Raw genomic sequence first — 26,530 nt, forward strand, 5'->3', positions numbered from 1 at the left:
CAAGTATTTGCGTGTGATTGTGTGTTAATGTGTATACCTGTGTGTGTGCGAGGAGTGGGCTCGTTTGTTGTCTCTGCAGAGTCCAGGTGGACAACATCATCGGTAAGGACGTATGGGATGAACTGGCGCAAACTTTGTGTGATGAAAAATAAAAAATTCTCTAAAAAGGCTGCCACTTGTGATGAGAGAAAATGGCTGCCACCAGGGCCGCTGCGCCCTATACGCAGAGTATGCATATTGCGTAGGGCACCATCGTCCGTGTGGGGAATGTGTTAATTAGATCCCTTTGTATTTTACAACCGGTTGAGAGGAGAGGGGGGTTTAGTGACATCTCTTCTTGCTCTGAAAACAACGTAAATCTTTATCTTGTGATTGAGGGGGAGCATTTTGGCGATGTGTATTGATGTATCATGTGACTGTCTGAGACGGAGAGGAACGGCTGAGGATTGGTGGAAGAAGACGGGGAGGGGTTTGAAGAGTCACAGAAGGATACTAGTGACTTGCTCGTGGGAGGGGCGTTACAGATGAGGGAGAACATGGCGGCGTTTAGCTGCGACCTCATGTGTCCATAAGCTTATTAAAATAAATCCTAATTTCACCGATCTCATTGTCTGATTTTGATAATCAACATTATGAACACGGGAAAACAAAGAACGATTTTTCAACAGTAGCCATACAGCCACCAGAGCAAATCAACAATCCAATCGTGTCATCTTTTGATCACCCCAACTGCGAAAACTTGTTTGAACCAGTCTGTGGCGCAAAAAAAGGTTGAGGTTGGGTCTTTAATCCGTGCAAACTATTATCATGGCATCATCTTCTTCCTTATCTCCATCCTGGCGAAGGCTTCATAGGCCCCGCCTCCTGTGGACACGCACGTGTTCTCCTCGCCTGCTCTGTTCTTGTAAACAGTTGGAGGGCGATCTGCCCTGACAGGAGGAGGGGCTGCTTCTACACACACTAACACACAAAGTCAAGTCAAGTCATCTTTCTTTATATAGCGCTTTCAAACAGCCTTAACTGTCACAAAGCAATTTACAAAAAACACAACATAAAGCATAACGCATTAACAGCAATACAATACAATCACAACAAACCAGCATGTCTTCATTCCTATTACATACGCTTTGATGTTTGAAGCAGTTAAAGATGAATGAGGAGAGAATCAGTCTCCTTTCAGCAGTTGATCAGAGACGTGATAACATGCTTGACGTCACACACGTTTGCTACAAACTAAGTTTGCTAGAAGCTAGGTCGTAAACAAGCAGCTCCGTGATGAGCACCATACACACAAAAAAGAATGGTCCAATTTTCCAGTCCCATCTAAACGGCTTCTCTTCCAAGCGCCGAAACTTCCATCTAGTGTTGTCACGATACCAAAATTTTAACTTACTGACTTATACCTGTATAAAATACCTCGATACCCGTACTGAAACGGTACCCTGACAAAAATCTAAAACATCAGCAAAAGCAGCAAAATGATTTTTCACTACCGGTAATTCAAAATATTAGGATGTATACATGTTAATTTATGTAAATACTGTATATATTTATGTATATACTGCATGTGCTTTCACATTGCATGACATATTCTTGAAGTACTGTATTTGACTGCATTTGATGTCATCCGTTTTAAATATTGGTAGTACAGTGGCACTCCCATGACTCAATGTAACGTTGCTGGAGTGTGCGTGCATGTCTCTCCTCTTCTCCATTACACTCCCAATTAGTCAAATGCGAAATCAAATACTACAAACTGGGAACAAAATAATTCACACTTGACTTTTTTTAAGGGAAGTGTCAAAAAATGCGTCACAACCTGTCGCTTTCAGTCATCTGGGCTTTTTCTATGCATACCTGTGATTTCCTACTGTGTGCCTGTTCATTGAACGCATCTTGAGTCCACTGCAGGGCCAGGAGTGATTGTTGCTTTTTCTTCTGCTTCTCCGCGAAAAACATTTGCTCTTGTTACAAAACGTCATGTCGGTTGGCTTGCCGTGGCTGTCGGCCATGCAAGAAAAAAGTTCCATATGACACTTTGCGTGTCATACTTCTCAACGTGGAGTGGACGGCCAGCAAGCGCTACTTGATTAGCGCGACGTGCTTCTCAACGAGGAGTGGACGGCCAGCGAGAGCTTCAGTGTTCAGTGCGTGAAGCCATCTTCCCTGAGCCCTCTCAAACACAAGCTGAAAGAGGCGTACCGCTTAAGGCATTTTCCGCATATCGGTAGACAGGCTTTAAAACAGGGTTGGCGGGCTGTCTCGTATAAATTTTTTTAAGTAGCGGCGCTAACAAATTTTTGGGATACTGAGCCATTTTTTATGCCAAAACATCAAGGTACGGTACTGGTTCCGGTATCCCGTGCAACTTTTTTTTATACTTGATAGTGACCACCCCGCCACAAACCCCCGCCCCTATACTAAGAGCCTAGTCTAATATGTATGTCTGTATATGTATATGTATATATATATATATATATATATATATATATATATATACACACACATACAGTATATAGGAGCAAGATGGCCGCGCTGTGGCATTTGCATGGGCGTGTATGGTCTATCATATATTCCATGAGACCATGTTTGTGTGTGTGCGCGTTTGTGTGAGTGAGTGGAGAAAAAAAAAGTTCCCTGTCTCACAAGCGCTCGTCACTTGAGCCAGTCATAGCGAAGCTTCTTAGTGATTGACGTATTGAAAAGGCAGTGAGATTCTCAAAACCTAGTTGTCCTGGTTGCCAGAGTAACTCTTTTGAAAATATACAAGCTGTGCGTAAGAATTCTCCAACATCATAAAGCCACGTTATTGGTTGCTGCAACCTGCCAAATACTGTATTTTCACGACTATAAGGCACATTATAAAGTCTTCAATGTTCTCAAAAATCTATGGTGCGCCTAATAGTGAGGTGCGCCTTGTCTGTGGACCAAGGTCCAAAATCTGACTATGTGAGAGGACTTCCCGCACACATTGCTTATGGAAGAGTCAACTTGGTGGCGATTTCTCCAGCCCCTCCTCTCCCTCTCCGGCATCATTTCCGAGGACACGACAACGAGACTGACTGACAATGAGACGCCGTGTTTGATGGATAACTTGACAAGTTGTTTGTTTCTGATACAGAAGATCATGAGGACTATGGTTAGGATTGATCAAAACCGCCTGTTTTAGCTAAAGATATTACCAAGCTTTCTCCGACAACAACAAAAAAGCTGGGGCTGGGTTGTGGTGGGTGGCGGATGTGGGCGGAGGGGTCGTGGGGGGAGCGGGGGCTGTGGGCCGGTGGGGTGCCTGGCAGAACTGCTGCCGCGGGCCGTGTTGGGGTGGGGGGCGCTCCTGGGCTTACTCTCCGGCCGGTGGACCCTGGAGGGCTAGGGGGTTGCTCTGTTGCCTTAGCGCTACCGTGGCCTGGGGGGCCCTGGGGGGTTGTGCTTGCTCTGTCCTGGCCGGGGTCGACGGCTCCCCTCTTTGGTGGAGGTTTTCATGCATGCCAGATCCACCACACCAGCATCTATCGAAACGCAAACACAATCTGCTTCTTCCTCTGGTCGTTGAATAGGTGGAAGCTGATGTCTGTTGATCTCACTCTGCTTCATCTATCCTTCCTTCCTTCCTTTCCTCAGTCTTCCCTCTGGTCTCTTGAGGTCTCCCTAATTTGTTGGAATTTAGATGTTTCTGGGGTTGGTGAAAAATTCCGGTTGGTAACCCGGTGGGTAGTAGGTAATGTCTGGTCGGTGCTGGATTTCACTTTCCTTTCTTTTCTTTGACCCTTGCTCGAGTCTCCTGACAACCTCACTCCTCTAGCTGGATTCTGAAGTATTCGGTTTAGGTGAACGGTATGGGATTTTTAATCGGTTTTAGGTGTATTAATGAGTACACACTCACACGCACGCACACACACACCCGCACATGCACACACTCATGCACATACAAAAAAATTAAAAGAAGAAAAAAAAGAGAGAGCAATGATGATGACATGTCGAATTGGTAAAATTACCGAATGAACAATACTGAGCTCTCTCAGGAATAAAAAGGATTAAAAGCAACGCAAGTACATTGTTATATACTTCAAGTACAACTGAACTGTTACTGTTACTTCAACCGAACTCAGTTTTGTTCCGTTCGCTGCCTTTTTAAAAACATGTGCCAGCTCTAGCATGTTTTCGCATAATAGCATGCTACCATATGTGTTGAGCTAGCATATGTTTAACCGTGCGTGCGCCCAATAGTGCGGTGCGCCTTATGTATGTGTTAAACACAGAAATAGCACTAGTAACTGTGACTGCGCCTTATAAAACGGTGCACCATATGGTCGTAAAAATACGGTACTCACAATGTTCACACATTCTTATGGTTGTTTGAGTTAGCACGCACGGGTAGGCCTCTCAAGATCATGTATCATGACAAAAGGAGACTAGACCGGTTACGTGATATCGATAATTGCCAATCCGCATCTTCTTTTGTCTGTCATGGCCAATAACATGATGTGCGTAAAAGGTCCTCCCTCCTACGATGCTTGAGCCAGTCATAGCGAAACATGGGCCAATCCGCATCTTCTTTTGTCTGTCATGGCCAATGACATGATGTGCGTAAAAGGTCCTCCCTCGTAAGATGCATGAGCCAGTCACAGCGAAGCTTCATGGTGATCGACATATTGAAAAGCCATTGAAAAGCCAAACTTGCGTTACTCTGTGCCAGTAGCACTTTTTAAACAGATTCTGACTGTTGGGGAGAAAAATTCAAAGTGTTATCTTTAAAAAGAGACCAAGACTATGCTGCTACTCCAAATAATTCAAGAACAGCTTCAAATTTACCTGTTAAGTGAAACATCCACAAAGCCAATCTTTCCTTTTGTACCATTCTTTGTGAAAAATACGAATAACTCTGTCCCTTACTTTGCTAAAGATCCGGTAGCTAAGGCGGTGGTCAACTGTATCTGATTGCAGGTCGTACAACATAACACCACATCCGTTTCGCCCCATTGATGGCACACCCTAGTAACACTCCGCTCCCACCAGGGTACGGGTAGTCTTAAAGGACAAAAGGCATAATAGAGACTTTTTTTTTTGCTTTTTTTTTTTTAATACTTTGTCTTTCTTTATTTCAAATATAAACCAAATCGGTACAATGTCAATTTCAATCAATCAATCAAACAAACAACAATAGAACATAGAGCATTTCCATTTCAAATAAAAGGCAAAAAGGGCATTGGGATTTTTTTTTAAATAAATCACAAGTACAGTCGTTCAATAAATGATGCCAGTCTTGTTGCATTCTTGGTATTAATAAGTAACAGCAAATTATTATAAGATTTCAATTCCTTTTTTCACTGAGCAACATTTGGTTTTGTTCTAAAGAAACTTTTGTGTATATATTGCTTACCTAGTAAAATAATATTCTTTATGCAAAAGTCAAAATGATAAAAAACAAAAACATATTTAATGTTCGTGATGGTAAGATTACCAATCTGTGTCCCTTTAGAACAAGTCCAATATTGAAAATCAAGCCAATTTTGTTTTTAACATACTCACATAAAAATTGTTTACATTTTCACAAAAAACACAATTTCCCACATCCATCTTAAATTTCTCCTTCAAAAGTTCTTTCGTCAGGTAAATATTATTAAAAATTAAAAGTTCTTTGTTTTTCGCTGGGACTGGAAATTTCCAATATTTACATATAATCGCTTTTCTGTCTTCTAATTTAAAGTAATTAAGAATATACAGTGTTACCTCGGAGTTTGAACATAATTCGTTCCTGTGAAGTGTTCAAAGTCCGAATTGGTCAACCTCCGAAACATTTTTTCCCATAGGAAACAATGTAAATGCAATTAATCAGTTCCCAAGCTCCAAAAACAGAAAATTCCTATTATAATTTCTATTTATGTTTTTTTTTTTAATTTACACCATGTAACAGTATTTAAACAATAAAAAATACCTTACCTTTTTTGTTGTGGTGTGATGGCATCAGTGGATGATAAATGCTATGTTAATGCTTGCTTTAGTTCAGTGCTGAGTTTGTGTATTTTACATTAGTCCGGAAAAAAATTGTTGTAACATTACTCAGTGACTCCATATTTTTTGCACTTATTTTATATTAAAATAATAATGCAAATAAAATAAGGCTGTCATATCGGATTATAAGCGAAAAAATCTGGAACGGGACAGATCGGACGTGAATACACGATTCCAAAGCACAAACTGCAAGCATAAAGTGCACAAAGTGTTTTGTGGTGATTAAAGAGAAAATATTATGGGATAATTCTGGCCGAAATTAATAATGCTTACCTTACAGAGAAGAAAGCAAAACAATGAAAAACACGGCTGGCTGCACGGAATGTTATTCAGAACAGGAGAGACTGATGCTTTAAAGAGAATACTAGAAAGAGCAACAGTGATGCCTAGTGACTGGTCTTATTTGCAGAGACAATATTTGCACAATGAATCTTTCGAGGCTTTTTAAAGAAAAGCTCCAAAGCCTTCTAGTAGGGGAAGTCCTGTGGTGCTGGTCCATTTATCGGTATTCTGAAACACGCAGCCAGGTGCTCCCCCTCCAGGCGATTCCGCAGGTCAATTTTGACCTGAAAAGCATCAACACAGTTTGCCTTGTTTTTTCCAATTCACGTAACATGCAATATGTCATATGGTACATAAAATAATTCCGTTGTTCAAATATGGCTAGTTATGTCAGCTCACCTGGACTATTGCAGACTAGTACTCACACACACACAGCTACTGGTGACTAGCTAACTGTAGGTAACTCCGAAACAAGCGCACCATAATATTGGGCGCATGCGTGCTAAAATCAAACGGTAGCATGTATGCTAAAACATACGGTAGCAAACATTCTACCATGTATTTTAAAAAGGCAACTGGAGCAAAACGGTGATTTCGGTTATACTTTATAATTCAACTATATAACAATGTACTTGCGTTATTTGTTGCCGCGCAGCTCTTCAGACACTTTAACCCAGACGTCCACAATCCATTCACATAACGTGGCGTACCTTCATCCGGCGCTGCCTCCCTGTTTGTTTTGGTAGAGTGTGTTCGCCTTCCCTCATTGAGCGCTCCCATGCTTCTTGCAACTTTACTTTCAAAGTCCAGTTTCAATGACCAGTTTGAGTTCCTTCGTTAATCCTTCCGGAATGATGGCAAGCCCCAACTTCGTTTTCTTGCTTCTTCCTCTTCCGAACCATGGATTTATTGATGTGGAATTACTGAAACTGAAAGTTTTAAACATTTTCCAATTACAACAAGTCTTTGCCTTATTACAAAAAATATGTGGCATTCTGTCTGTGCGTTTGGAGATGTTATAGTTTGATTTGGTTGTACATATCAAGTATCATCTCTTTTTTTTAAAGTAATGGTATGGTCCAAAGGTTTTGTTTTGGCCTGTCTGGGATGTTTCTGGGTGGAGACTCAACGTTTTCTTTCCAGACAAGCCACGAAGGCAAGCGACAATCAGTGGCATATGCAAATTATGCTGTGCGACCACACGCTCCTGATTGGTTGGCTGCTTTCACGCTCATTCCTGTTGCATGCTTCCTTGACCATACCTTTTAAAAGTGTAGTCAAGGATCTTTTGTGGCTGTGTCTTCCGGGTGGATCATCTTAACAATTGAGTCTTGATCTCGTCAATTAATCTGCCCCAACGATATCGTGCATGCAGCCGCTGAGCTTCGGATTCAGCCATTCATTATTGTAGCTCCACCGATCTCACCGCATAATTTTTAAATGGCTGAGAGCTGCAAAAGTATGGAGTAAGATCACTGTCAAAAAGACGTATGCGTGGTTAACGGTTCGTATCCATAATAGTACTAATCCTTGTGTTTTCAATGTTTTCACGTGAATCCAAATCAAAATTGTGTGGGTGTGAATTCATTTATTGTGACTACGAATCTAAATAATGTGGGTTAGAATTTTTTTCTTGTGACTATGAATCTAAAACATGTGAGTGCAAAGTAATTCCAATACAACTCTCACTTCTACGACTACGAAGATTCACTACACACGAAATCACGGTTGTGCACGAATCTCTTCTGTGGATTGCCTTTTACGAGTACGACTCTCAATATGCAAATTACAATGACGTCACATCAGGATACAGGGAAGTCACAGGAGAAACTAGTCGAGCCGCGATTCCTCCACCCGCGCATGCATCAAGTAAAGAACGAAGATGTCGGACGATAGAGGGATGGACGGAGCTTCGAACATAACCGAGGAAGTGTCATCAGAGCGGGTGAAGTTAACAATGTAAATATCCAATTTATTAGTAATTTATTGTTAGAATTTTTCTTTCCCCAAACAATGTATGGCTTTGGACTTAGAGGCTTACGGCTATATCTTGCAAGGTAATGAATGTCTTTTACTGCTAGCATTAAGCACGGCGCGAATGATAGTTAGCACTGACAAAATATAAATAATCTGACATACAAATTGATCAAAATGCGCCTTTATCGATTAGTATATAGCGTCATTTGCGCCATTGTCTAGTCTCTTTTTCGTCTTTGCAAACATTCTCCCTTCATCGTGAACTTCCATTTGTATACAGCACATTTACATCAAAGCATGGTTACACCGAAATAATAGTAGACCTCAGTGGTGTACTGTAATGCATACACTTAAAGAAAGTACTATTAATTAGTTTGCTACACTTATATTGTATGAACATTGAATGAGGGTTTATGTAACTGTATCAACTATACTGCTTAGAATTAACATATTCCCCCCAAAAATAAATAAATTAAATTAAATTAAATTAGCACTTACGGTACGATACATTTTTCCAGGCATATCGGCCAGTCCTACCCTCGGGCTCTTTTATTAGGAATAAGCTAAAAATTTGCCACAACCCATTAAGTTTATTTCTGAGCAACAATGTATTCTACAAAAATTACACTGTAGAATGCAGTAGATGACAGCACTCAATCGAGACATAGTTATTGTTTTAACTTGAAAGCTACTGGTTGGCAATTTGCCGGAAATACTAAGTTTAGAAAATATGTGTTTTGAATGTTTGTCCAACCTAATGTTTTGTACGTTATCTGTGGAGGTAATATAGTTTTGTGCTTGTTTTTACGACTAAGATAAGATGGTATTTAATGTATCAAAATTGTGTGTTTTTGTTAACAGGGACCTGTGTCTATGCAATTAATGGAACGAATCAAATCAAGGATTTCTGATGTGCTCAGTCAGCCACACTTGATTTTGGACTATTTCCAGTATGTGGTAAATCAGGAAGCAGAGACAGCTGCCTCAAGTACTTTAAACATTCCAGCTGAAGTTGTAGAGTGTATTTTATCCCTGCAAAGTAAGATCAATGCAGCTGTCCTATGAGTTTTCCTCTGCTATTATTCGAGTTGGAGAACGAGGACGTCCCAAGTTCGTTATTTCTGAAGAGCTTCTGTCATGGCTCATTGAATTCCCTTTACCAGTGTCTTGCATCGCAAGTCTGTTGAGTGTCAGCCAAAGCACAATCTCCCGGCGTATGCATGAACGGGGGTTGACCACAAGAGCAGGATCCCAAATGCAGGTTACAGAATGGTAAAAGGCTGTCTGCAAGCAGATGTACATAGAGTTCAGTGGGATCACATCAAGGAGTCCATGCACAGAGTGGATGCTCCAGGGTTTTTTGGAAAGGATGTCTCGTACAGTAAGGAGGACATATTTTGTGCGAGGACCTTTGTCATTAGTCCATGTGGACACAAACTACAAGCTTAAATGGTAAGATATTTATTTATATATTTGGTGCAATAGATGGGTACTTGAGAAAGGTTCGTCACATTTTCTGACACAGCTTCAAATTATCTCAGTATGTGCTTGTGTTCATGTATACTGTACATTTTTCATAATTTTAACACCCCAAGCCCCTCGTTTACACACATTCTTAACAGTGAATATTCAAAACTTCCCAGTATTTATCTTTTTGCTCCTTTACTTTAAGATGATAGACCCAGACAGCAAGCAATCATTGGTAGAACTTTTGATTCACTTTTAATTGTCAATACTGCTCATAGGTCTTCTGGTGCAGGTTCTTGAATATATTCTATAATATAGTCAACAACAACAACAAAGGAAAAAAAATCATATTTTGAGACACATAACTACAGTATTACGATTTCATTGAAGCTGTTGAGCAATCATATTGAGAAACATGAATAGGGAGAAGTTGGTAGGAAAAGTTTACAAGAAAGGAAAGATTTTAGAAGACAAGACTAGCAGGAGGTCAGGTAGATGGATACAAATCTAGATGCTGTAGATACAGGAGGTGAGGAGCGGGGGGGAATTAAGATTTTTATATTCAGTACTTCACTAAGTACTTTATTAATTCAAATAAATGTCCATGTCTGTCATGGAAATGCATGTATATGGAATACATGATACTTACCCAGAAATGCAGGGATGTATTGCATATATATGTATTGTTGGAAAACGATCCTTTAAGTTTTCCGCATGTTCGTAATGTTGTTTTCAGAATCAGAGTTGAGATCGGTGAACAGTTTCTTCCAAGGTTTTATTTATTCAGAAATTTCTGGACAGAAGCACATGTGTGACCAAACGCCATTATCTCCCCATGCGTCTGTCCCGCTCCTCCCACTTGCAATCGCCATTATACTCACAGCATTCCAAAAAGCCCCTCCCCTTCCTCTTCCCTCTGAGTCTCAAGACAATAACAAATGGTCAATTGCTATGTAAACATTGCCCGGCCACGATCCAGCCCCCCGCAGCTGATCAATCAGGCGGAAACACAGTTTGCCAGAAATCCTGGCACTTTTGTAGACATAATAAAACTTTACAAAGGAATTGATTATAACACATTTTCTCCCCCGAAACAGATGGCTAATTAAGTGATAAAATGTGGAAGGAAGAATCTTCAAACGTTTGGTCACATTATTACCCTCACCAAGCTTTACTAAGGAAATTAAAACAGTTATGACTAAATCCAAACAGTTATTATTAAATTGAAACAGAAGATTCTCTTCAAACCTTCTTTTGGATTCGAAAGAGTCAGAGAAAAATTCCAGCAGGATCTTCATCGTCGCAGACGGCTGGCGCAACATTAAGCAAGGGTTGTGTGAGAAGATTGGACATTATCATTAGAATAAGAAGCAGAAGCACGCATCAATGAAACATCCCTTGAGCAGTGAGAGGAGGTTTGCTTAGCAGTGATGTGGCATTAAAGAACAATTTGATTCATTAAAAGATTTTTCAGTGAAATAAGCATAAGTGTATCACATGTTGATAGTTAAGAGATGTCCCCCTTCCATGGGGTGCCAGGGAGTTTGTGGAGAATCAATACTTCGTTTAATACGATGTGTTGTGGTTGTGTTCAAAGTTGTACTGAGGGGCTTCCAGAGATACCAGATTTGCATACAAATCAATATGAGAAAGAGTGCCGTGATGTAGCAGCAAATGGAGATGCGTTCCCACTTTGAAGCCATCTCGATATGATGTTCTTTGTTGAATGAGAAAATGGCGTTGTCAGCTTCTTTGAGGACCCCAGGGTAGACTGCCCGAGGTCCTACGATTGGTCACTGGCATTATTTTGCCCGTAAATGTGACTCAATCTTTGTTGAATGATGTCCTCAATAGGGAAAACTGGACACTGGATCAGCAGACGTGGTTTTCCGGTGGGGTCGTCAGGTGGTCATCAGATGGTGGGATTGCTGAGACTGGGTTTTCCGGTGGTGGGATCGCTGAGCCTGAGGCGGATCCGGCGGGCCGTGTAGACGAGATGTGGAAGATTTGTCCCTTCCTCTGTGCAGGCAAACTGCACAAGATGTCCTCTCCGTCACCTTGTGGGGTCCAGTCCACCTGGGTGCAGACCATTTTTGTTTAGTCACTTTTAAACATACATATTCACAATCATTTATTTTTTAAGGAGCATCTAGTTGTTTTTTTGTTAGTTGGGAGTTAGTAAATGTTAGTTGTTTAAGTTCTATAGGTCCTGGAACGTGCGTCTCTGTTGGATCAGGAAAAGGTCTGTTTGTGTGACATTGAAACAGAACCCAGCCTTTGGCTGAGTTTAATGACATTCGCACATTCATTAATACAACAGGAAGAGCTTGTAGCCAATTCAAATTTGATGAGGCCAATGCTTTAGCCAATTTTCTTTAATATTTCCTATTTTTCTTTAATCTGTCTTTGGGATTGGGGATAATACACTGAACCAAATGTGCTTTAATCCCAATGCCTTTTCTACAGCTTGTAAATATTTATTTTTGAAATGGGTTCCATTGTCAGATCACAATTTTTTTTCTAGGAAACCCATGTGATGGTATGTAATGATTAATCAAATGTTTTACCACGATATTTACTGTTTTAGTTTTGCATGAATATGCCTCTAGCCATCCTGAAAAGGAATCCACTATTACCAGCAAATATCTGTATCCTGGCACTGGTTTTATCATGTCAGTGAAATCCATAAAAAAAAAAAAAATCTGACCCCAGAGCTGTCACGTCCGGCCGGACCGTGAGCACACTGGGGAGGTTTATATATATGCATACGATTATACCTTTTGCAAACACTGCAGTCCTGCAGTTCATTTTTAACAATTTGTCTCATGAAAGGATGCCACCAGGTGTGTAAATGTCTCAATGTTTCTTCCACACCTAAATGGCATATTCCATGGGCTCCAGAAATTAGATTTTTCAATTGTTTCTAGATTGGATTATTTACCTTCTTTACGCCATATGCTTCATCTTTTTGTCTCTTCTTGGACTTACTTTAGTTTCTTTCACAGCTTGATCATCACCTGAGGACTTATCACATGACTTTGTGTCGGGAGTCACCATTTTGTTGGAAAACGATCCTTTAAGTTGTCCGCGTGTTCGTAATGTTGTTTTCAGAATCAGAGTTGAGATCGGTGAACAGTTCCTTCGAAGGTTTTATTTATTCAGAAATTTCTGGACAGAAGCACATGTGTGACCAAACGCCATTATCTCCCCATGCGTCTGTCCCGCTCCTCCCACTTGCAATCGCCATTATACTCACAGCATTCCAAAAAGCCCCTCCCCTTCCTCTTCCCTCTGAGTCTCAAGACAATAACAAATGGTCAATTGCTATGTAAACATTGCCCGGCCACGATCCAGCCCCCCGCAGCTGATCAATCAGGCGGAAACACAGTTTGCCAGAAATCCTGGCACTTTTGTAGACATAATAAAACTTTACAAAGGAATTGATTATAACACATTTTCTCCCCCGAAACAGATGGCTAATTAAGTGATAAAATGTGGAAGGAAGAATTTTCAAACGTTTGGTCACATTATTACCCTCACCAAGCTTTACTAAGGAAATTAAAACAGTTATGACTAAATCCAAACAGTTATTATTAAATTGAAACAGAAGATTCTCTTCAGTATATTGTCAGAAAGCTTGTTTTTATGACTATTAAATTATATTTTATGCCCATAGTACCTGACTCCCTGTTCCTATGACCACTGCTGATATGACTTGAATTTTCACTTGGGATCAGTGAAGATTGAGTATTACTATTAGGCCTTAATATTAGCCACTACGCATTCAAACATTATTTCTGTCTTTCTGTACAGATTTTCTATCGGGAAGCAGCAACAAATAACCGCGCAAACACAGCTCATTACTTTTCACCTGATTAAGTCATTTTCCTGATGTAGAATAGAGTGCCTGTGGCGAGATGTTTGGACCAGCGTGACATACCTATACTATGACGTTCTTCATAGTCTTGAAGAAGATGGCCTTTTGGATTTGCCAGATGTTCTACATCTGTTTTGTGCCCAATACGTGTTCCTTCCGCGTCTGGTAGAGGCCCTTCACATATTCACAGAAGGATGGGACAACCATGAGGTCACATGAGGAACGCACACCAAAGTCAGCAAAATATTTTTTATGATTATTTCCTCTATGTTCTGAGGAATACACATTTAACTTTGTGTTTATTTATTAAAACATTTTCTATTGTCACTGCACTTTTGTAGGTCAGTGTGTGCTTTGGAATGTTTTTGAAGTTTTTCTAAATCATTAACCTCATAGCTTAATGGACTCCATGCACGCCCTTCTAATTGGGGTATGATGGCATGTTAACTTCTAGTCCCTAGTCCAATGCATAGCGATTGTCTACACCAGGGATCCCCAACTGGCGGACCGCGGTCCGGACCCGGACCCTGAGACCATTTTATCCGGACCTCCAAGCATTTTTTGTTTTAAAGTACGATAATATGTTCATTCTTAACAAAAGCCATTTTTGAATAGGCGCATGCGAGGGCAGCTATGATTGAACCGGGGTCCTTTGACCGGCAGCATGCTCTTATTTACATGGGAAAGTGGGTGAACTATGGCGCTGTCTAAAGTTAGAAAAGTTGACTCTGAAAACCGAGTCTTTAGAGATGAGTGGACTGAAGCTTACACTTTCATTTTGCCAGCAGCGAGTGCTACAAGGCCAGTGTGTCTTATATGCACGGAGTCTGTTGCTCTTGTTAAAAGCGCCAATATCAAGCGGCATTACGAGACAAGACACAAAACCTTCGTCGCAAATTACCCGCCAGGATCAGCGACGAGGGCACAGAAATTACATGAACTGAAAGGACAGTATGAGCGTGCAACACGGGTAATTGCACAGACGCTAACGGCACAACAACGAGCATACGAGTGTTCACTACGTGTGCAGTGGATTTTGGTCAAGCACAAAAAGCCTTTTAGTGACTCCGGGATGATCAAAGAGTGTATGGAGGCGATGGCAGAAACGCTATTGGAGGGAAAAGAGGGACAGCAGCTTAAACAAAAGGTCCGACAGATTCCACTATCATCCACAACTACAACAAGAAGAGCCGAGCTGCTATCCGAAGATGTGCAGTCCCAGCTCGACAGCGCCATTCAAAGTGCCCCATGCATCGCATTAGCTGCTGATGAATCAACTGACTGAGTTATTTTTTGAATGGTAATAATACTTTTTTTTTTTTAAATTGAATGTTAAACATGAATAATTTGCAACCCACTGTTGTGGTCTGTTAACAAAAAGTTCAGATTTGCACTAGATAAGTGAAATGCTTTTTGAGGCACATTAATGTCACCTGTTGCACTTTAAGTGAAATACTTAATCACAATGTTAAGGTTTGTGCAAGAGCACACGTATTGCACTTCTAGGCAGTATACAGATATAAGAATAGGAGTTAGTTAATGCGCAATACATTTTTGTTACACTGTGATTTACATTCAAATATATTTGCACTAAAATGAATGAAAGAGAGTAAGTTTAACAAGTTGTATTATTGTCAATGTAACAGCACGTTTGCAATTTAATAAAAGAAAAGAAAAATGAATTATCGTCTGAATGTTGTTGCATGTTCGGACCCTGGTCTACTAGGCTGATGGAGTTACTGGACCTCTTGCCGGTTTAGTTTGGGACCCCTGGTCTACACATACACTTGGATGGCTTCTTTTGACTGACTCAACTTGATTTGTTTTTGAGTTTTTGTCTAATTTTGATTTGTTTTGCCATGTGGGAATGGTTTGTAATGGCTTAGTAGAGGTGTAACAAAAAATAAAAATAGTCAGCCTATACTGTGCATAAATTCACCCATTGTGGTTGGGAGGGAGGCGTTCGCATAAAAAACACGAGTAGACTTAACATAACAGCCCACCGTAATTATCCATCTTTAAAAAATAAATAATAATCTTCTAAATTATTCAGTAATTTCATCTTTACCTGCAATGCCCACATTTCCCCAAAAGATGGCGCACTTGTCCTGCCCTTGACAGTGGCTCAACCCATTTCAAAACAAACCGTGCAATCAAATACATTTATTTGCTGTGATGTATTCTTCGTGATTGATGTCACTCTTCGGCGGCAAGCTCTGCTATTTCTATCGTGTCCGCTTTGAGCCTGCTACGTTCAGACCGGTGTGAAAACGTGAAAATATTGCGCTGTGCGTTTCGTGTGTGTGTGATCACTGGGGTGACTCCACACCAAATATGTACGCCAACGTCCTCATTCACCATTATCATCATGTTTCTTTTTCAATCTTTTTGATTGAAGTCTCGGCCGCTAAAGAGCAGCGCTGGCTGAGTTACGTACATACTTCTAGGTCCCAAAGACTGCAATAATATTGTCCGACGTTTTTTATTTTACTTTACAAAGTGGGTATTTTGTCAGGACCAGCACCTCGCCGCTTAGCGCCATTTTGCTGATTCATACAACAACTCCAAGTATCAATTCAGCGCAGGTTCTTGTGTCCGGGGTACCACTTTTTTATTATTTTTTTATTTTTATTTTAAACTACAATTTCTTCACTTAATGTCTGTCAAACGTACTAGGAGTGTCCCGATGTAAGTTTTTCACTTGTAATACTATACCGATATTGCAACCATTACCAATATTGATCAGATATCAGCAGGAATGATACAGGACTTTATTTAGTTTTAAGTATGAAATGTTCAGAGAGACTTGATCAAGTGATACTATTTGAACAACGAGAACAATCGTCAGAAACTGTCGGTATGAGGAAAATATGACCCATTTATTAACATTTTGGTTACATAAATTCAACTCAAACATGGAAATGTACTTGAATAAAATAAATACAAAATAAATGGATAGACACCGCACAATAACAATAAGTAATGGCAATAAAAGCAAATTATACCATTTGAAGTGCAAAACAACAATTCAAGGTTACTTACAGTATAGTATATTCAGAATAAATTTGGAATTGACTGCTTGTATATGAGTGATAATATCGGAGTTTTTGGATGTAGACCAATATAATCAGATACTTTTTATTGGGGAGTGACAACGGACCGATATCAATATCGGATCGGGACACCCATAAAACGTGCTGTTCTACCTGGGTGAAAGCTATTTTGCACATTTGAAAGGCGCAGTCCTTAGTGCATACTGATAATAAATCGGGTTGTACATGTATTTTTTGCTATGAGGTTTGCACACTACACGTATATCTGGCTAAAACACACTATCCAAATTGTCATGTGACCCGCAAGTCAAAAAGTTTGTCCACCCTTGTGTTAGACTAACATACACCATCATAAATATTTCAAAAATGTGGTTATTTTTCCTTCAGAGGGTGTCCCAGTAGCTTGAATAAAGCAAACATAGGAAATGCTGTGCATATGGTCCAATGCTCCATACATATTGACCTACCTAGTTCTAAAACTTCAGATTGGCACACATTGTGCTAAAATCCTCAAAATATGACTCATGTAGCCAATTTAACTTCTTTTGTATTTTCGGCAAACACATGCTGTTTCATAACCAATATTTATTCTTCTCCTCACGATGATGACACCCCACCTTCTTCTCAGAACATGGAGCTATTTGAAACCGACTGGGAGACGTTTGGTGCTGTACAACATAAACATTTATCTACTTGTGCCAGTGCGTTTTATACATTTCTGATCCACACTTACGTACATTTATCTGTAATATAGTGCAATTGAGTAGAAATGTCAATATTTATGTTACGTAACTAAAATGTATACTTGTGCCCCTAAAATGTGACATTAGGGCCAACTGTGCTCCTAGTGAGAGAAGAGTCCTTATTTACTACCATTTACATTGAAAGTGACTTTCAGCTTTTCCCTGTCCAGTCGCCACAGGAGTCACAACATGTGCTTTGCTTACATCAAATGTCTCCTTTTTGCTGCAACAACCAACCCATTTTTTTTCTGTGACTTGGATGTGCAGTGGCTCATAACTTGTGGATTGACCATGAATATAATCCGTGCTGCAGGACAACAGAAAATGCTTGCCTCTATTATGCTCTTTTGTCTCTAAATCTAAAACATACAAGAATCTTCAATTTCCTGCAAGTAGTCCTGTAGGAAGTTCATGATTTTTACTTCTTTATGCTGCTTGACAACCACTGTCACTGAAGACAGGGCAACTTCTTTCCATAAGAAAAGCAGCATCCACCTTTAATAAAGAAATGAATTTAAGTCTGCATTGACATAGCAAATCTTCCAAAATTGTAAATCTTGGAAAAGACAATGTGCAATTAAAGGCAGTCTAGAATAAGATATACCGCATCTTCTATCCCTGGAACAAAAAGTGGCAGGCACAGGTCTGGGTGATTCCTCGTTACTTCTGCCAAGTCATAAAGATGTAGACCTTTTCTTATCTGGTCAAGCATTGGCATTACTCTCATCGTCGAGTGCAGTACAACAGTCCTAATGGACAAAATGTTTGAACAGGAGAATATACTTTAGCAATAAACCTGTTATAGGTAGAGGCTATATAGTAGTTTTGTAAATTGGACGACTTAAAGGTGTATTCAAGGATTTTCTCAAAAGGTAGAAGCCAAATGTCCGTTTGTCAGTTTTTGAAAAATGGTATGCGGAAGACCATCGTACCAACTCTCCTGCTTGTCCGGGGCAAACAAAAAATGGGGTGTTATATTTACTTTAAAAAAACTACAGTAATTTGTGGATTATAAACTGCTACTTTTTTCACTTGCATTTGACACTGTGGCTAATACAAAGCTTATCCATCAGATCACAGGGGGCGCACTATAAAGGAAGCTCAAGAGCGTCAGGCAGAGCAAAACAAAGCAAGTGAGCCCAAATACAGTAGGAGACAAAGAAAGAGAGCAAGACAATTTGCACCCTCATTATGGAAAATAATGTAGCGGGAACCCTTATATACTGGTGCAGTAACATTAAAACACCTGCGGCCTATAGTCAGGTGCACCTTGTAGTCCAGAAATTACTGTAGTAAAGGTTGTTGCACTCAAAAATAAAAGTACATTTTACAAGGAGGAAAACTTTACTAGATTTTATCGAGTAAATCCCAATATTTGATATATCAAATGTCGGGAACGTGCAAGCTAATCATCTTCATCAGTTTCTGCAGCCGGCCTCCCTTCATTGACGGATGTCCTCTTGCGGCTCTCAGCCATTTTCAAAGTATGCGGTGAGATCGTTGGAGCTACAACAATGAATGCCTGAATCCGAAGCCCAGCGGCTACATGCTACAAACACTTCAAGTGCGCATGCGCAGCTAGGAACGATCACGCACTACATCGTTACGTTAGATTGATTGACGTGATCGAGAATCAATCGTTATGATGATCCAACCGGAAGACGCAGCGACAAAAGATCCTTGAATATACCTTTAAAGCAGTGTACCACAATTTTGCATGAAACCAATTCAGTTACTTGTAAGCAGTATTTTAAAAACATTACCAAACAATTAGCCAATTGCAATAAAAAATATTTAACATGCCCTTTCCTTAATGAACAAATGTCATCATTATACCTAATCATAGTTTCTCTTTTCCCAGTACACACAGTCCCACTGTACCTGCAGGTCACAACATCATCAAGGTCAATGATGTTGTCATCACTGGCTCTGCTTATCTGAAAACAGTAGGTGTCAAGTGAAATGAAGTTGCATTGTATCAAACTGTGCAAGCCATGTGGATAACGCAAGTAACTAATAAAAAATGTACCTTACTACTCGCGGAAAAAGTTAGGGCAAGGTCCACCTTGTGATAGACTAGCTTCCATGATTTCTCTTGCACTCCTAACCAAAACAAGAAACCAGCACATACATTGCAAAGCAATATTTCAACTAATAAGCAAAAACAAATCACTAAACACCCGAAATAGTTGCAGTCCAAACTATTCATACAATAAGCAGGAATCTTCCCTTTTTTATATGTCCCTCCAACAAACAGTCTTCTTTCAATCTCTGCAACCATTTCTAATTTACAGAAAATACAATAATTATTTCAGTGTTGTCTCACACGTACGAATGCATTAGTGCATTATTCTAGTCTATCCTTTTCAGCCGCAAAATGTTATTTACCTTACTGTGTTGTGTGGTTAAAGATTCAAGTTTGTGCAGTCTTAAATCCATTAATAGATCGTTCTAATAAAACAACATGTATAAGGCGATTACAATCTACAAAAGTAATAGGGGAATATATGGATGACTTTGGCCTCGTCGACAGCTGGAGACTTAAAAACCCAAATAAGAAGGAATTTACCTTATTTTCCGCTGCGCACCGGTCTTTTTCAAGAATTGATTTTTTTCTTACAAATAACTCTATTGCCGATAAAACTGTTACAAAAATACATCCTATTATTATTAGCGACCATGCACCAGTCTCCCTTTCCCTACAAGTTGATTTTACCTTTAAACCACCACCGACATGGCGTTTTAATATCTCACTGCTAAATGACGCAGAATTTGACAAAATTATAATAAAAGAATGGGCAGACTTTTTGGAAATAAATGACTCTCCAGACCTATCTCCATCTCTTCTCTGGGAAGCTGGGAAAGCAGTAATTAGAGGTAAAATTATATCATATTCATCTTATAAAAAGAAACAGGATCAAAAATTTGAAAAAGACTTGGAAGATAAAATTAAACAACTGACGGATGAGTACGCAATAAACCCAAATAACCAAATATGGACTGACTTACAAAATACAAAAATACAGTTAGACGATATGCTAACTAAAAAGACAGAGTTTATAATACAACTTTGAATATAACAAATCAGGTAAATTTCTTGCAAACCAACTTCGGGAAAAATCGCTTATAACGGCTATAAAAGGGACAACTGGTGAATGTACACAATCACCAGAAGAAATTAATCAAATTTTTTATAACTATTATCACAATCTATACTCAGAAACTAATAAGCCTAACCTAAAGCATATTGAGGCATTCCTCAGTAGCTTAAACCACTGAATATAAAGATATGTTAGATGCACCACTTACTATAAACGAGTTGTACAGTGCTCTAGATAGTATAGTATGCCAAATGGCAAAGCACCTGGCCCGGATGGTTATCCGGCTATATTTTTTAAGCACTTCTGGCTAATGCTTGCTCCACTATTCTTAAGAGTAGTAACAGAAATTAAAACTAATGGTCACATACGCCCACACATGAATACAGCAGCAATTAAACTTTTATTAAAGCCAGAAAAAGACCCCACCCTTCCATCAAGTTACCGTCCGATTTCACTAATTAACACTGATATTAAAATTATCACTAAGGCTTTCACATCTAGATTAGAAACAGTAATCCCGACAATCATTCATAGCGACCAAACAGGCTTTATTAAAGAGCGTCACTCTACTAATAATATTAGGAGGCTCTTTAACCTTATTAGCATGTCACAGCGGCATGATAAAAAGGCAGTTATTATATCATTGGATGCAGAAAAAGCTTTTGACAAAGTTAACTGGTCCTTCCTCTTTGCTGTTTTAAATAAATTTGGCTTTGGGAAGTCATTTATTCACTGGGTGTCAGTATTATATGATTCTCCTAAAGATACAGTTACTACTAATGGGACTATATCTCAGTGTTTTACTCTACAGAAAGGCACAAGACAGGGATGCCCACTGTCGCCTTTATTATTTGCAATATTTATTGAACCGCTTGCATTAGCCATACGCCAGGAAAGAAGGATTCAAGGAATTCACTCTGGGGTAACAGAACATAAAATTAATCTATATGCTGATGATATTTTACTTTATTTAGAAAAGCCTGCTATTTCGTTAGGGGAAGTATTTAAATTAATAACTAAATTCTCACAGTTATCAGATTTTTCTATTAACTGGACAAAATCAACACTTCTACCAATTACAGAAAATTCATGGAACCCTGTGTCACGGGTGGGTAAAGTTTGATGGAGGACCCAGTCGCAGGGAAGCAGGGCAAGGAGGCGAAGAGACTTTGCACGAAAGCGGCGAAGAGACTTTGCACGAAAGCGGCCGAGGAAAGGAGGCCCGGGGACTTGAGGCTGCGGCGGCAGACCTGGTTCGGGGGCTTGAGGCTGCGGCGGCAGACCTGGTTCGGTGTCTTGAGGCTACTGCGGCAGACGTGGTTCGGGGACTTGAGGCTGCTGCGGCAGACGTGGTTCGGGGACTTGAAGCTGCGGCAGACGTGGTTCGGGGACTTGAAGCTGCGGCAGACGTGGTTCGGGGACTTGAGGCTGCTGCGGCAGACGTGGTTCGGGGACTTGAAGCTGCGGCAGACGTGGTTCGGGGACTTGAAGCTGCGGCAGACGTGGTTCGGGGACTTGAAGCTGCGGCAGACGTGGTTCGGGGACTTGAAACTGCGGCAGACGTGGTTCGGGGACTTGAAACTGCGGCAGACGTGGTTCGGGGACTTGAAACTGCGGCAGGCGTGGTTCGGGGACTTGAAACTGCGGCAGACATGGTTCGGGGACTTGAAACTGCGGCAGACGTGGTTCGGGGACTTGAAACTGCGGCAGACGTGGTTCGGGGACTTGAGGCTTGCTACTCAGAGCGCCACCAGCCGGAGCCAGGCGACGCCCGAATTCTCCAACAATTTCTTTGTGGCTGCGGCAAGGAATTGTTCCTGGGGTGACAGCGCTCCCGCTGGGTCCTTCTCTGGTTGGTTCATTCTGTCAAGAGGGTAAATTTTGGTGGAGGACCCAGTCGCAGGGAAGCAGGGCAAGGAGGCGAAGGTGAAGTGCAAAAATAAATTTAAATATTCAAAACAAAAGCGAACTCCAAATGTCAGTAAAACAAAACACACTTAACAAGACCAAGGGAGAACACACAAGGAAAACAGAACCCAAACATGACACCCTGCAAGCCAGGACCCACACTACTCATTTCCTATAGGTAATTTAAAATACTTAGGCATAAAAATCTCACCTAAATTAACTGATTTAATTCATTTAAACTTTACTCCACTTCTGGATAGCATTTATAGTGACTTGGAGCGCTGGAATAATCTTCCTATTTCTCTAATAGGACGAATAACCACTATTAAAATGAAAGTTTTACCCAAAATAAACTATTTTTTCTCAATGATTCCATTTAAACCTACGGCTAACTGGTTGCAGTTGTTGGACTCAGCCGTTACAAAATTTTACTGGAATAAAAAAAAAAGCAAAGATTAGTCTATCTACTCTTCAGAAAAATAAATCCAAAGGAGGTCTAGAAGCACCAAATTTTATGCACTATTATATAGCCAACCAGCTACAATATATTATTTTATGGGCACAACCCAATAGAGATACTAACTGTTGGCTGGAACTAGAACAGAAGGATTGTAATAACCTCAGACTCCTAGATTTACCCTTTATTACAACATCGATTAAGCGACATAACTGCTTTAAAAATCCAATGATTTCCGCCACCCTGACTGTCTGGTGGAAGGCACTAGAAATGACAAAAGCCCAAGTGGAGCCCTGCGGGCTTTCTCCCCTATGGCATAACCCTGACTTTCAAATTAACAACCAATCGTTTTATTTGAATGTGTGGGAGCAGAAAGGAATTACACATCTCCACCATCTCTTCTCAGATAATATGTTTATATCATATACATCCTTGCTCCAAAAATACAAAATAAAAAACGGAAACTTTTTACATTATTTGCAAGTTAAAAGTATGATAAAGAAACAAATTCCAACACTTCAGGGTACGCTCCAACCGCCTGTTTTAGCTAAAGATATTACCAAGCTTTCTCCGACAACAACAAAAAAACTCTCAAAAATATATAAGTTACTTTCATATACTAATAAAACGTCTTTACCCATCTCGAAATGGGGAACAGACTTGTCTATAGCTCCGGAATCTGACTTTTGGATTCAAGTTTGTGAAAACATTTTTAAAATGACAAAACACACAAATTTACAACTTATCCAATATAAAATTATTCACAGAACATACATTACTCAATATATGATGAAGAAAATGGGACTCTCAGACTCCTGCCCCCGCCCGGTTGGAGAGGCCCCGCTGGTCGCTCCTCTTAACTCACTACACTAGGTTTGCACAATACACTTTTATAGACATATAGGGCACATAACACACTTTGGGGGGTGGGGTAGGGTGGAAACACCGTCTTCACCCTACAACTCCCCTCCAATTTTAATGCACCACACAACTTGGGGGGGGGGGGGGCTTGTGGGGGTGCCATCGGTTGGGGGCCGCAGTATAGAGCAGTGCGGCGGTCCCCTGTCCGTGCCCCCCCCCCCCCCCACCCTATCTATTTTTTGGTGGGGTGCCTGGCGGGCCTGCAGTGCCCCGTCCTGCTGCGTTGGGTCGGGGGCGCGGGCCGTGTTGGGGTGAAGGGCGCTCCTGCTCCTGGGTTTGCTCTCCGGCCGGTGGCCCTGGCGGGGCCAGGGGGTCGTCTTTTGGCGCTGCCGCGGCCTGGGGGGTGTTGCGCTTGCTCTGTTCCGGCGGGGGTCGACGGCTCCCCTCTTTGGTGGAGATTTTCATGCATGCCAGATCCACCACACCAGCATCTACTGAAACTCAGACACAATCTGTTTCCTCCTCAGGTCATTGAATCGGTAGAGGCTGGTGTCTGTGGATCTCACTCGGCTTCGTCTGTCCTTCCTTCCTTTTCTCGGTCTCTCCTTCGGTCTCTTGAGGCCTCCCTGATTTTATGTTTTTTGGATTTGCTGGGGTCTGGATGTTTCTTGGGTTGGGGAGGAGTTCTGGTGGGTGGCCCGGTGGGTGGTGTCTGGTCGGTGCTGGATTTCACCTTCCTTGGTTTTCTTTGGTCCCCTCGGGTCTCCTGACGGCGGTGTTCGATTTAGGTGAACGGTATGAGATTTTTTCTAATAGGTTTTTGTGAGTTAACAAATACACGAACGCACGCACACACGCACGCACGCACGCACACACGCACATACACATACTCACCCACACACAAAAAATAAAAATAAAAAATAAAAATAAAAATAAAGAGCAATGATGATGACATTTCCGAATGAACAATACTGAGCTCTTTAAAAAACAAAACAAAAAAAAAAACACACGGATTAGTACTATTACAGATATGAACCTTTAATCACGTGTATGTCTTTTTGACAGTGATCTTGCTCCATACAAGAGGACATACATCTATAAAGTGAGGCTGGCTGCAGAGACTGATGAAGATGATGATGATGATGATGATGAGCTCGCACGTTTCTGCCATTTGACAGGCGTTTGTCCCGGGCGAGCAGGAGAGCTGGAAGGTTGGTCTTCCGTGCGCGCATTAAAAAAAAAAAAGTGACGGAAGTCAAACGGACACTTCTACTTTTCGAGAAGATCTTTGAATACATCTTTAAGTAAAGTAGTTCTGCCTACAAATAAAGTGCTTGTCCTACAAGTCATTCTTAAAGTACATGGACTTCTTGGGTTTTTTGGCCTTTGATTAGGCAATAAATCATAAATGCAACATCACTATTGAAGGTTGCAATTACAATATAGGCAATTGACATATGCTTTTAATTGACAGGGGATTAACATAAGTGTATTCAAACAACCAATAAAATATCAATATGCAAAGATAATACAAGGTGGTTGTGATTACTTCGAGAATCCAAATTATTGCAATTCAATCTGTACCTTGTGGAATCCAGACAGTTTTTGAGACAGATGCTCTTTTATTCTGAGGGTTTTGGAGCCTCAGTTGGGCCGTGAGGGCCGCCGGTCTGAGGCGGCCCTCGTCCCCCCAAGTGCAGACCTAGTGCCGCCCTGTCCCCGAGGGGCACTTCGCGGCTGCCGGTGGAGAACCCCGTTCCGCGTCGTGGCCCCCAGGGCGGCCCCTTTCCCAGAGCTCCTCAGCGAAGTGCACCCCCCGCCATTCATTCCTATGGCGGCGCTCGGGAGGGCCGGTCCTTCCTCCCTTCCTTGACCACGCCCGACAACTTTAAAACCACGGGCGCGGACTATTGCTCTCTCTCTCGTCTTCTGCCGCTGTTCCTGTTATCTTCCACCTTTTTTTTCCCGTCTCGGCTCTGACCTCAGATCAGACGAGACGACCCGCTGAATAGATTTTTTATATTCGTTTTTATTTTCCACTTTCATTTATTCATTTATTCTGTAACGAATACTGCCAGTCACCCTCAATTTTTTTTTTTACTTTTTGTTCTCCTTTCCTCAAACATTTCACTCTTGGAAATATGTGCGAGGTCAACTGGGGTTGGGGTGAGAGATAACAACTCTCCCCCTCCTTTTTCACTCTCGCCAGAGACGGCCAAAAGGCCTTCCACCCTTTTGAAGTCAACCATCACCCATGTCACCACGATGTTAATGTTTACTTTTCACCCGCCAGAACCACAATGGTTTATGGTACTCCATGGGCTCCATCCTCTCCCCTGTTGAGTTGGGGGATTAACACCACAGATAAACCCTACACCAGATGTTCAGTTGAACCCAGGTGATCACATTCCAGCGTTCATGAAAGTTACATGTGACCACAGCGCCTTCAAATAGGGACGATCGGAACTTGGAACACCTATGACCCACAAAGCAATCTTACACATTTCATCTAAAATAATTCATCACATACAAGTGAATGTACGTACAACTGAATGTTTCACACCATGTATGTTTTGTTTGTGTTTGGAAAAGAATGTCAATACATTTTAACCTCAAGAGAGTTCTTGAGGGTTACTCCGCAAAGAACGAAATTACCTTGTGCCGCAGGATTAGTCGATATGTGTAACTATAACATGTTTTGCTTGGAAGAACTTGGCTCGCCAGCCTGACCAATTTTTAATTATTAGTTATTAATTCTTTAAATAATTTGGAGTTTAAAAAAATCTTGGAGT

At 40.9% G+C, this 26,530-nt stretch overlaps 1 pseudogene; it reads right to left on the minus strand.

Annotated features, from left to right (window-relative positions):
- Window positions 1-805: 805 nt before the first annotated feature.
- On the minus strand, window positions 806-19,692 carry LOC147166733 (uncharacterized; annotated as a pseudogene).
- Window positions 19,693-26,530: the final 6,838 nt, after the last annotated feature.

The sequence above is a fragment of the Leptonotus elevatus genome, chromosome 10 (assembly GCF_054856555.1).
Source record: "Leptonotus elevatus isolate MCC_2025b chromosome 10, RoL_Lele_1.0, whole genome shotgun sequence".
Lineage (NCBI taxonomy): Eukaryota > Metazoa > Chordata > Actinopteri > Syngnathiformes > Syngnathidae > Leptonotus > Leptonotus elevatus.